Source organism: Perognathus longimembris, chromosome 11, assembly GCF_023159225.1.
Source record: "Perognathus longimembris pacificus isolate PPM17 chromosome 11, ASM2315922v1, whole genome shotgun sequence".
Lineage (NCBI taxonomy): Eukaryota > Metazoa > Chordata > Mammalia > Rodentia > Heteromyidae > Perognathus > Perognathus longimembris.
The window spans coordinates 36,832,367-36,841,938 of record NC_063171.1 but is presented as its reverse complement, the minus strand read 5'-3'; positions in this window follow the sequence as shown (position 1 = coordinate 36,841,938).

Here is a 9,572-nt window from a genome sequence, read left to right as displayed (position 1 = left end):
AATCAGCTTAGGTCATGACATAATCAGATCCTTTGGACAATCAGAGGGACAGTGTGAAGAGACCTGCCTTTGATCTCTCACATGGTGGGGCCACTCCCACAGACAAGCATCCTTCCCAATAATGGCCACTGTACTCACTTTCCCTGAGAAGGGGAGGTGACGTTTGATTCCTGTGGTAGATACTTTTCTTAACTCCCTCCTCACCTAGTACATTTGTTCTGCAAGCAATTCCGCCTATTCCCTAAGTCTGGCTTCGAAGATATTGGGAAACCCTTACCCAGAAATCTAAATGATCCAAGCAAGTGTGAGAGACACCAAAGGAAAATGGAAGGCCGAGGTGGAAAAGAAGGACAAAACACAACCTTAGTCAGGCCTGTCAACAGCCTCCCAATGGCTTTCATTTCTCTGCACTAGAATTTTGCTTTATCAAAGGAACCTTGAAAGAAGTGAGTCATTGTTTTAGGATGGAAATCTAAATCAGACACCATTATTTATTTGAGCCCGATTAATTTGAGATTCTTGACTGTGGACAAAAGTTCACCTTTATACAATCAATTAAAATGGCATTTGCTTAGTAAATTAAGAGCATAAACAGTATTGGTAGAGGAGGCCTATTTAGTTTATCTAAAATTTTACTTTTCAGGCACTTTACAAATATGCATTTAGAAGTATAGCAAGTACATTGGCTAATTATCATCAATCCTGATGTATTTGTTAAAGAAGTATCTACAGGATCTTTATTGTGAACTGTAGAACATTAGTTTGAGGCACTATATATGTACTTGAAAATAATAAAGTTGCATTTCTTTATGTGGATAAAAACACCTCTTCTATCATTGATTTCTATACTTTATGTTTGCCACCCTCCCACATTTGGATATTGAAATGTGTGCTGCAGAAAGATTTTTTATAAAGAGAAGAATATAGAGAACAAAGATGTCAGGGATAGGAGTAAAATGATCTAGAAACAGTTGATGCTGGTAGGAAAGCTAGAGGAAAGAAGTTAGTTGCAAAATAACCTAGAAGGAAACAGAATAAGAGCTTCCTTCTTTGTGGTTAACTTCACCCCAAGAGTCACAAGGTCTTGTCCAGGACAGCAAAGGGATGTGAGATTATTAGGAACAAACCTCATAGCCACATCTGCTTCTTTCTGTTCCAGACAAAATTCAGGCCACTCTTAACCTGACAGGGTGGGGGAAGGAAATCTGAGCTGAAGGGTTGAACAGACAGCACTATTAACAGCCTGTACCATAAGCAGAGCTGCTCTGGTACACATCTTTAGGGTGTGAGGGTAATAGGGATTCAGCCTTGAAGTTCACCTGAGATGTTGGTAAAGGTCACAGGCAGGATGTGATGGGCAGTCAAGAGGAGAAGGGGGAGTTGGGGAGGATGGGCCATGTGCATTCCTCCAGGAGTTCCTAAGAATGGGAGGCCGGGGCAATCCCAGTTCTTACAACCTACACCAGGATTCTCAGAACAGCCAGTTCCTGCTGACCCTTTTATTACACTCAACAGTAATGGTGGTGATGCTTATTAGTGTAGTGATTATAGGAGCAATGGCTCCAGCTTACTCTGTGACATAAAGATAGCCGTGTGTGTGTGTGTGTTTATGTGTACCAATACTGGGGCTTGAACTCAGGACTTTATGTTCTCACTTATGGGACAAGACTGGTGCCTTAACACTTAAGCTACAGTTCCACTTAAAGCTTTTTAGTAGTCATTTGGAAATCAGAGTCTCATGAACTGTTTGCCTGAGCTGGGTTTGAACTCTGATTCTCAGATTTCAGCCTCCTGAATAACTAGGATAACAGGTGTGAGTCACTGGTGCCCAGCTCAAATTTTTATTTGTAAAAGTTGTATTCACATTTCTTTCATTTCATCTTTTATTCTTGATGGCCCTTATGCCAAGCATACTTTCCTTCATATGCCTCCCTCCTTCACTTCATTTCAAGTCACTCTTTAAATATCATCTCCTCAGAAGAGTCCTCTCAGCCCACTCCCAAATTCATAAAGAAACACTCTTGGCATCTCTTTGTTTTCTAACTTTCTTTCTAACCTTCAAAGTAAATACACAAGAAATAGATATAGTGTATAAAAAATATATACATGTAAGGGCTGGCCCGAGTGGCTCATACCTATAATCTCAGTTACTTAGGAGGCAGAAGATGGAGAAGATCTTGGTTTAAGACCAGCCTGCAAAAAAAGTTATCAAGACCCCATCTCAAGCAACAAGCTATGTGGGGACATATGCCTGTGATCCCAGCTATGAGGGATGAATAAGCAGAAGGATCATGCTTTCAGACTAATCCCAGACAAAGCATAAAAGCCAACCTGAAAAATAACTAAAGTAAGAAAGGGCTGGAAGCCAGGCGCTGATGGCTCACACCTATAATCCTAGCTACTCGGAGGCTGAAATCTGAGGATCTCAGTTCAAAGCCAAGTCAGGCAGGAAAGTCCAATAAACTACTCAGAAAAAGCTGGAAGTGGTGCTGTGGTTCAAGTGGTAGAGCAGTAGCTTTGAGCACCAAGAGGCTCAGAGACAGCACCCAGGCTCTAAATTCAAGCCCTAGGACCAGCCAAAAAAGGAGGGGTGGCTGAAAGTATGGGCTCAAGTAGTTGAGTATCTGCCTAGAAAGTAAAAGGCCCTGAACTCAAGCACTAGTACCAGCTAAAATTTAAAAAATATGTAAATGTAAACACATATGTCTAATGAGGCACACATTAGATTTGTTGGATGACTAAAAGAATCCTCAGAACAATCTGGAATTATAGAGACTATTACTACCTCCAACTAAAAAGTGAGAATATGGAGGGTCAGGAAGTTTAAATTGTGTGTCCAGAGTCTCTAAGGTAGTCAAAGCTAGGCCAGTGTAGCTCCAGGGCCAGCCCTTTGCACCATGGTAACCCACAGGTACAGAAACTGCAGGCTTCACACAACTCATGAGCCCATAGCTTAGCAAAATGTGGGGTCCATGCAAGGAGCCAGGAATTGTGGTCAGTGATCATTCAAGCAGTAGGGTCTGGGAAGACCCATAGAATCAGAACCAGAGAAATATGTCAGTTAAGGAAAAATACACAAAAAGACTCAACTCTTTGCTAGAGAGTCTTCATAAAGAGATGAGATGTGATTGATATTAGAAAGGCGGGCCACCTCTAACCCAAGAAGTGCTCTCCTTGACATTTCCCATGGTTTTATCTACAGAACAGGAAGTGTGATATCTCAGAGACAAACGATAAGCTAATTACTCCAAATGTTAAGAATGCAGTAAAAAATAGGAAGTCATTAGATCAATATCAGAGGAATTCATAACAAGTCTTTCAAAAACATTCTTGGCTCCATATAATTCAATGAGGATGTTTCCCAAATCCCTCAGACAATATAGCTGGGTGTGGTGGCTCATGCCTGTATTCCTGGCTACTTGGGAGGCAGAGATGGCAGCCGGGAGGTGTCATGGTCTGAACCCAGTCCAGGCACAAAAGAGGTTCAGAGACATGGGGAGACTTGCCTTGAGACTTCCTAGTTCCAGGAGAAGAAAAATAGCTAGGCACAGTGGTGCATGCCTGTCATCCCCAGTGACATGGAGGAGGATCTTAGGCTGTGCCAGCCAGGGGAATAAGGTGACCCTTTATCTTGAAAACAGCCAAGGTAACTAGAAAACTTGAGGGGTTGGGGAGGGTTGGGAGAGCTGAGTGTGGGGGCAGGGGAGGAAGAATGATGGATAGGATCAAGAGACATTGCGCTCATGAATTGACATGTGGAATCAAAACCCCTTTGTACAACTATTTAAAGATAATAAAATAAACTTAAAATAAAAATATATAAACATAAAAAGACAGGGAAAAAGGGAAGGAAGGAAGGAAGGAAGGAAGGAAGGAAGGAAGGAAGGAAGGAAGGAAGGAAGGAAGGGCAAAAAAAAAGGCCATAGTGTATATGATTCAAGTAGTGGAACAGCTACCTAGCTCAAGGCCTTGATTTCAATTTTCAATACTATCAAAAAAGAATATCCTTATATTATTTAGACCATACTAAAAATAGAAAATAAATTTTCATTGCCCAGTCTGTTTTATGAGACAGATATCATTTTGATAAAATTTTATAGTGCATATTTAACTTTGACTACTATCCCTGTGGAATCCAATTGTATCACTAGAAAGTGTTACTAATAACTTTTATCAACTAGACAAATGATAAAATAATCATTTCAAATGGTATCAAGAAAGTGATCAGTAATTCTGTATTCCCAATTCTGATATTGGAGGAAAGAATCTACTAGAACACAGACCTATATTTAGAGAAGAGAGAAAAGGATGAAGTTTAGAAAATAGTAGCAGTAATTACAACAGAAAGGATGGAACATGGATATTTATACCTGTACCCCAAACTCTCAGAAGCCTCAGACAGGATTACAAATTCCTCTCAAAAGGAAAAAGAAATTAGGGTAGCCTAACTGCTTGAAAGGTGAAGATCTTTTGATTAAAAAAAAATTGCACTCTGTCAAAATGGTATTCATCTCATAAAATAAATGGGCAAGGAAAACTTCTTTTCTATATTCTAGTATAATTTAAATATTAGAAGGATATGTTTTCTTGTGAGGGAAACTAAATGCTTGAAGTCAGGGTCTTGAGCTTGCTAAGCATCTATTTATCGTTTGAGGCCAGACCCAGCCACAGTATTTAGCAAGGCCTTATCTCAAAGAACACAGCAAATGTGGTGGGGCATGTTGAAATCCCAGTTTTACAGGAAGCATAGGCAAGAGATTGCAGATCTGAGGCCAATTCAGGAAAAACATGTAAGACTCTGTCTGAAAAGTAAGCAAAAAGTACTAGAGGTATGTCTCAAGTAGTAGAGTGCTTGAATTCAAATCATAGTACACCATTCTCTTCCCTCTAAAAAAATTATAATAATAATGAGGCAAAATAAAGAGACAAACAAGAGTAAATAAAAACATTTTTTGTTAGCCATATCTGTAATCCTAGCTACTCATATCTGGCTCATATCTGTAATCCTAGCTACTCAAGAGGCTGAGATCTGAGGATTGTGGTTCGAAGCCAGCTCAGGCAGGAAAGTCTTTGAGATTCTTATCTCCAATAAACTACCAAAAAAAAAAAAAATGAAGCCAGAAGTGGAGCTGTGGCTCAAGTGGAGGAGCATTAGCCATGAGCAAAAGGAAGTTCAAAGAGAGCACCCAGGTCATAAGTTCAAGTCTCAGAATCAGCAATAATAAGCAAATATTGGGTGGGATTTTTTTGTTTTCTTTTATAAGGAATGTAACTAAAAACAAAATCCAAAGGCGACAACCAAAACAAACAACAGTAACCATGACCAAAAAAGCCTAGAGGCAGTAAGTTACAAGTTACTGGGAACAAGTATACAGATATGAAATCATCAGAGGTTCCTCTTAAGAGTTGAAAAAGGGAAAAATGAGGCAGGAGGTAACAAGTTGAACAAGAAATGCCTTACATGTGAAACTGTAACCCCTCTATACTTCACTTTGACAATAAAGGGGTAAAAAAATAAAAATATAAAGAGTAGAAAAAGTAGAGCACTAAGCTTCTGTTTACATCCAAACCAAAACACAAGTCTACGGCCATACCACCCTGAACACGCCCGATCTCGTCCAAAACACAAGATCTAGCATAGGCAGCGACTATATTAAGAAAAAGTAAAAACGAGAATGAGACTAATACAGGCATGAGTGATTGGAGAGCTAAGCCCCACTGCTATCTGGGCAGACCAATCTGATAAAAAATAAAATAAAATAAAATATTACTATAAAAGTTAATCCATTATTAATCAAAATCTTCATCGAATTTTTATAAAACATATTGACCATTGGCCAACCCCCTGGCCAAGCTCACACCTGTAATTTTAGCTACACAAGCCAACCTGGAGAGGAAAGTCTAGGAAGACTCTTATCTCCAGTTAACCACCAAAAAGCCAGAAGTAGAGCTATGGCTCAAGTGATAACACACCAGCCTTGAGAGAGAGCTAAGGGACAATGCCCAGGCCCTGAGTACAAACCTTGGTATTGGGGGCTGGGAATATGGCCTAGTGGGAAAGTGCTCGCCTCGTATACATGAAGCCCTGGGTTCAATTCCTCAGCACCACATACACAGAAAAAGGCGAGAAGTGGCGCTGTGGCTCAAATGGTAGAGTGCTAGCCTTGAGCAAAAAGAAGCCAGGGACAGTGCTCAGGCCCTGAGTCTACTCCCCAGGACTGGCAACAAAAAGAAAACAAATTTTAAAAACCTTGGTATTGGCACTGTGTGTGTGTGTGTGTGTGTGTGTGTGTGTGTGTGTGTGTGTGGTATGTATTTATCACGAGTAATCAGGCAGAAATCTGTTTTTTATAGTAGTAATACTGAAGTAAATAACGGTAATACTAATTAATCTACTTACTCTCAACAGATTTTGAAATCCTATAGACCAAAGTGACTTTGTTATCAAAATCTTATAACATTAAGATGAAATCTAAAACTCATTCACTCAACATTGATTGAGAAGCTATTTGTGGAGCAGCTCTCTGCAGCAGGCACTGTTGCCAGGGCCAGGTCTCTTGCCATGAAGAAGTCAGGAGAGGTTGCGGAGCATGAGACAATCAGCAAGAACACAGACAAATCAGCAGGATCCATTCAGAGGGTTAAAAATGCCCTGAAGTGGGCTGGGGATATAGCCTAGTGGCAAGAGTGCCTGCCTCAAATACACGAGGCCCTAGGTTCGATTCCCCAGCACCACATATACAGAAAACAGCCAGAAGCGGCGCTGTGGCTCAGGTGGCAGAGTGCTAGCCTTGAGCGGGAAGAAGCCAGGGACAGTGCTCAGGCCCTGAGTCCAAGGCCCAGGACTGGTCCAAAAAAAAAAAAAAATGCCCCGAAGTGGTGCACATGGGAGTAGGCAGCTGGCCATACTTGGATTTGGGTATGGAGCAGGTGTTTCTGAGAAGATACACCTTTAAGCTAAGAATCAGAATAGGGCTTCCAAAAATAATTGCAATCGATTGTATCTCCACAAATTTGCTTCTGGGATCCCCCACGTCTCACACAGTGTCTAAGAGGTGATGCATAGATGAATTTAATCATTTTTGTTGTTGATGGTCCTAGGGTTGTTACTCAGGGCCTGGGTGTTGTCCCTGAGCTCCTTTGTTCAAGGCTAGCCCTCTATTACTTTGAGCCATAGCACTACTTCCAGTTTTCTAGTGGTTAATTGGACATAAGAATTGCATGGATTTTCCTGCCCAGGCTGGCTTCAAACTATGATCCTCAGATCTCAGCTTCCTGAGTAGCTAGGATTACACCACCAGCACCCAGCCAGTAATTTTGACTCTAACCTTCTCATTGCTCTTATGACTTTTCAGTGGACAAAGAGGAAAAGGTTGGTATAGGACACAGTGTTCCTACAAATCAATTAAAAAAGGAAATCAGTGGAAAATTGGGCAAAGGACAAGAATGACAACTCACAAAAAAAGGAAACAAATCTTGAAAGTCAATAAGTAGAAGAGAAAATGCTCACATAGACAATCAAAGAAATGCACACTAAAACTACAAAATACCAAACATTGCAGTTAGAAAGGTCATTCAGTGTAGAGAATGGATGTCCTTGCTTATTGTTGCTCAGACCTGGGCAGGTAAAACCCTTTTAGGCAGTAATTGGTAACATATTTTGAGCCTTTAAATGAGTATAACCCATGAGTCAGCAACCAAAATCAATGCTACAGAAATAGAAGCTAGAGCTACCTGTAACAAGGTTGTCACTGTGATGATGCTTGTTTTTCCTTTTTTTGTGCTGCTAGTAGGGTTTGAACTCAGGACCTGAATGCTGTCCCCAAGCTTTTTAGCTCAAGGGTACCACTTGAGCCACAGCTCTCTTTCTGGCATTTTTTTGCTGGCTAACTGGAGTTAAGAATCTCAAGGACTTTCCTGCCCAGGCTGTCTTCAAATCACAATCCTCAGTTCAGCCTCCTCAGTAGCTAGGATTACAGGCATGAGCCACCAGCAACTAACAGTAGTGGTGCTTTTTGTGGTTAAATTTAAAAAATGGAAAAATACTTTATAAATCCATCAATACTGCAAATGATAAACAAGTGCATGGTCAATATGGAATATGAAATAACTTGCAGCTGCTGAAAAGATAAGCTTTTATTTGCCTGACATGTTGATAAATTAAAGAATAATTGAACAGTTATGTAAAAATTAAAATGTATCACATTTTAGGTCTCTGTACAAGCATAGAGAGAAGACTGCAAGGACAGGTCAAGCATTAACAGCAGTCCCTTCAAAGTTAGAGTTGCTCTGAGGAGGGAGGGGAGTTTTCTTTGATCCCTTTCTTTTGGAGACAGTGTCTTGCCCTGTAGCCAAGGCTGATCCTCTTGCCTTGACCTCCCAAGAGCTGAGACTGCTTTATTTTACAAATTTTTTTTTTTTGGCCAGTCCTGGGGCTTGGACTCAGGGCCTGAGCACTGTCCCTGGCTTCTTCTTGCTCAAGGCTAGCACTCTGCCACTTGAGCCACAGCGCCACTTCTGGCCATTTTCTGTATATGTGGTGCTGGGGAATCGAACCCAAGGCCTCATGTATACGAGGCAAGCACTCTTGCCACTAGGCCATATCCCCAGCCCCTTTACAAATTTTTAATAAAGAAGACAAACTCCATCTAATAAAAAAAAACACAAATCGACTAACCTTTATGCCTGCCAGGAAAGGGCCATTTTCACTGGTAGGTTTGGAAGGAGGACTATATCAATACCAAGATGGATGTGTTTGGGATCTAGGTTGATGAAGCTTGGTGGTAAAGCATTTTCCCAGCAAGCACAACATTCTGGGTTTAATCCCCAGTACAAAGAAGGAGATGAGGAAGAGGAAGAAGAGGAGGAGGAGGAGGAGGAACAGGTGGTAGAGGAGGAGAATGTTTCCAGATATAGCTACATTTTTAAAAAGCATACCCAACCAAAATGCAATTAAGTAATTATCAAACAACAGAAAGGGGAAATCATGGGGCACCTATGGCTCAGGTCTGTAACCCTAGCTATACAGGAAGCTGAGACCTGGAGAATCTCCATTCAATGTGGCCAGTCCAGGCAGAAAATCCTTGAAATTCCATCTCCAAATTAACCAGCAAAAGAAGCAAGGCTGAATATTTTGAATTCTGCCAACAACAAATGTTGGCAGGGATGTGGGGAAAAAGGAACCCTACTGCATTGCTGGTGGGAATGTAAACTAGTACCACCACTCTGGAAAGCAGTCTGGAGGTTCATAAAAAACTAAACATAGACCTTCCTTACACCCCAGACATACCACTTCTGGCATCTACCTTGAGCATCATGAATCAGGATGCGACAAGGACACCTACACCTCCATCTTCACTGCCACACTTTTCACAACAACCAAGATAGGGAAACAACCCAGATGTCCCACAATAGATGAGTGGATCCCAGAAATGCGGTACCTATATACAATGGAATTTTACACAGCCATTAGACAGATAAGGTAATGTCATTCACAGGGAAATGGATAGAACTAGAACATGTCATATTTAGTGAGGTAAGCCAAGATCAGACAAACAGCACCTATTCTTCCT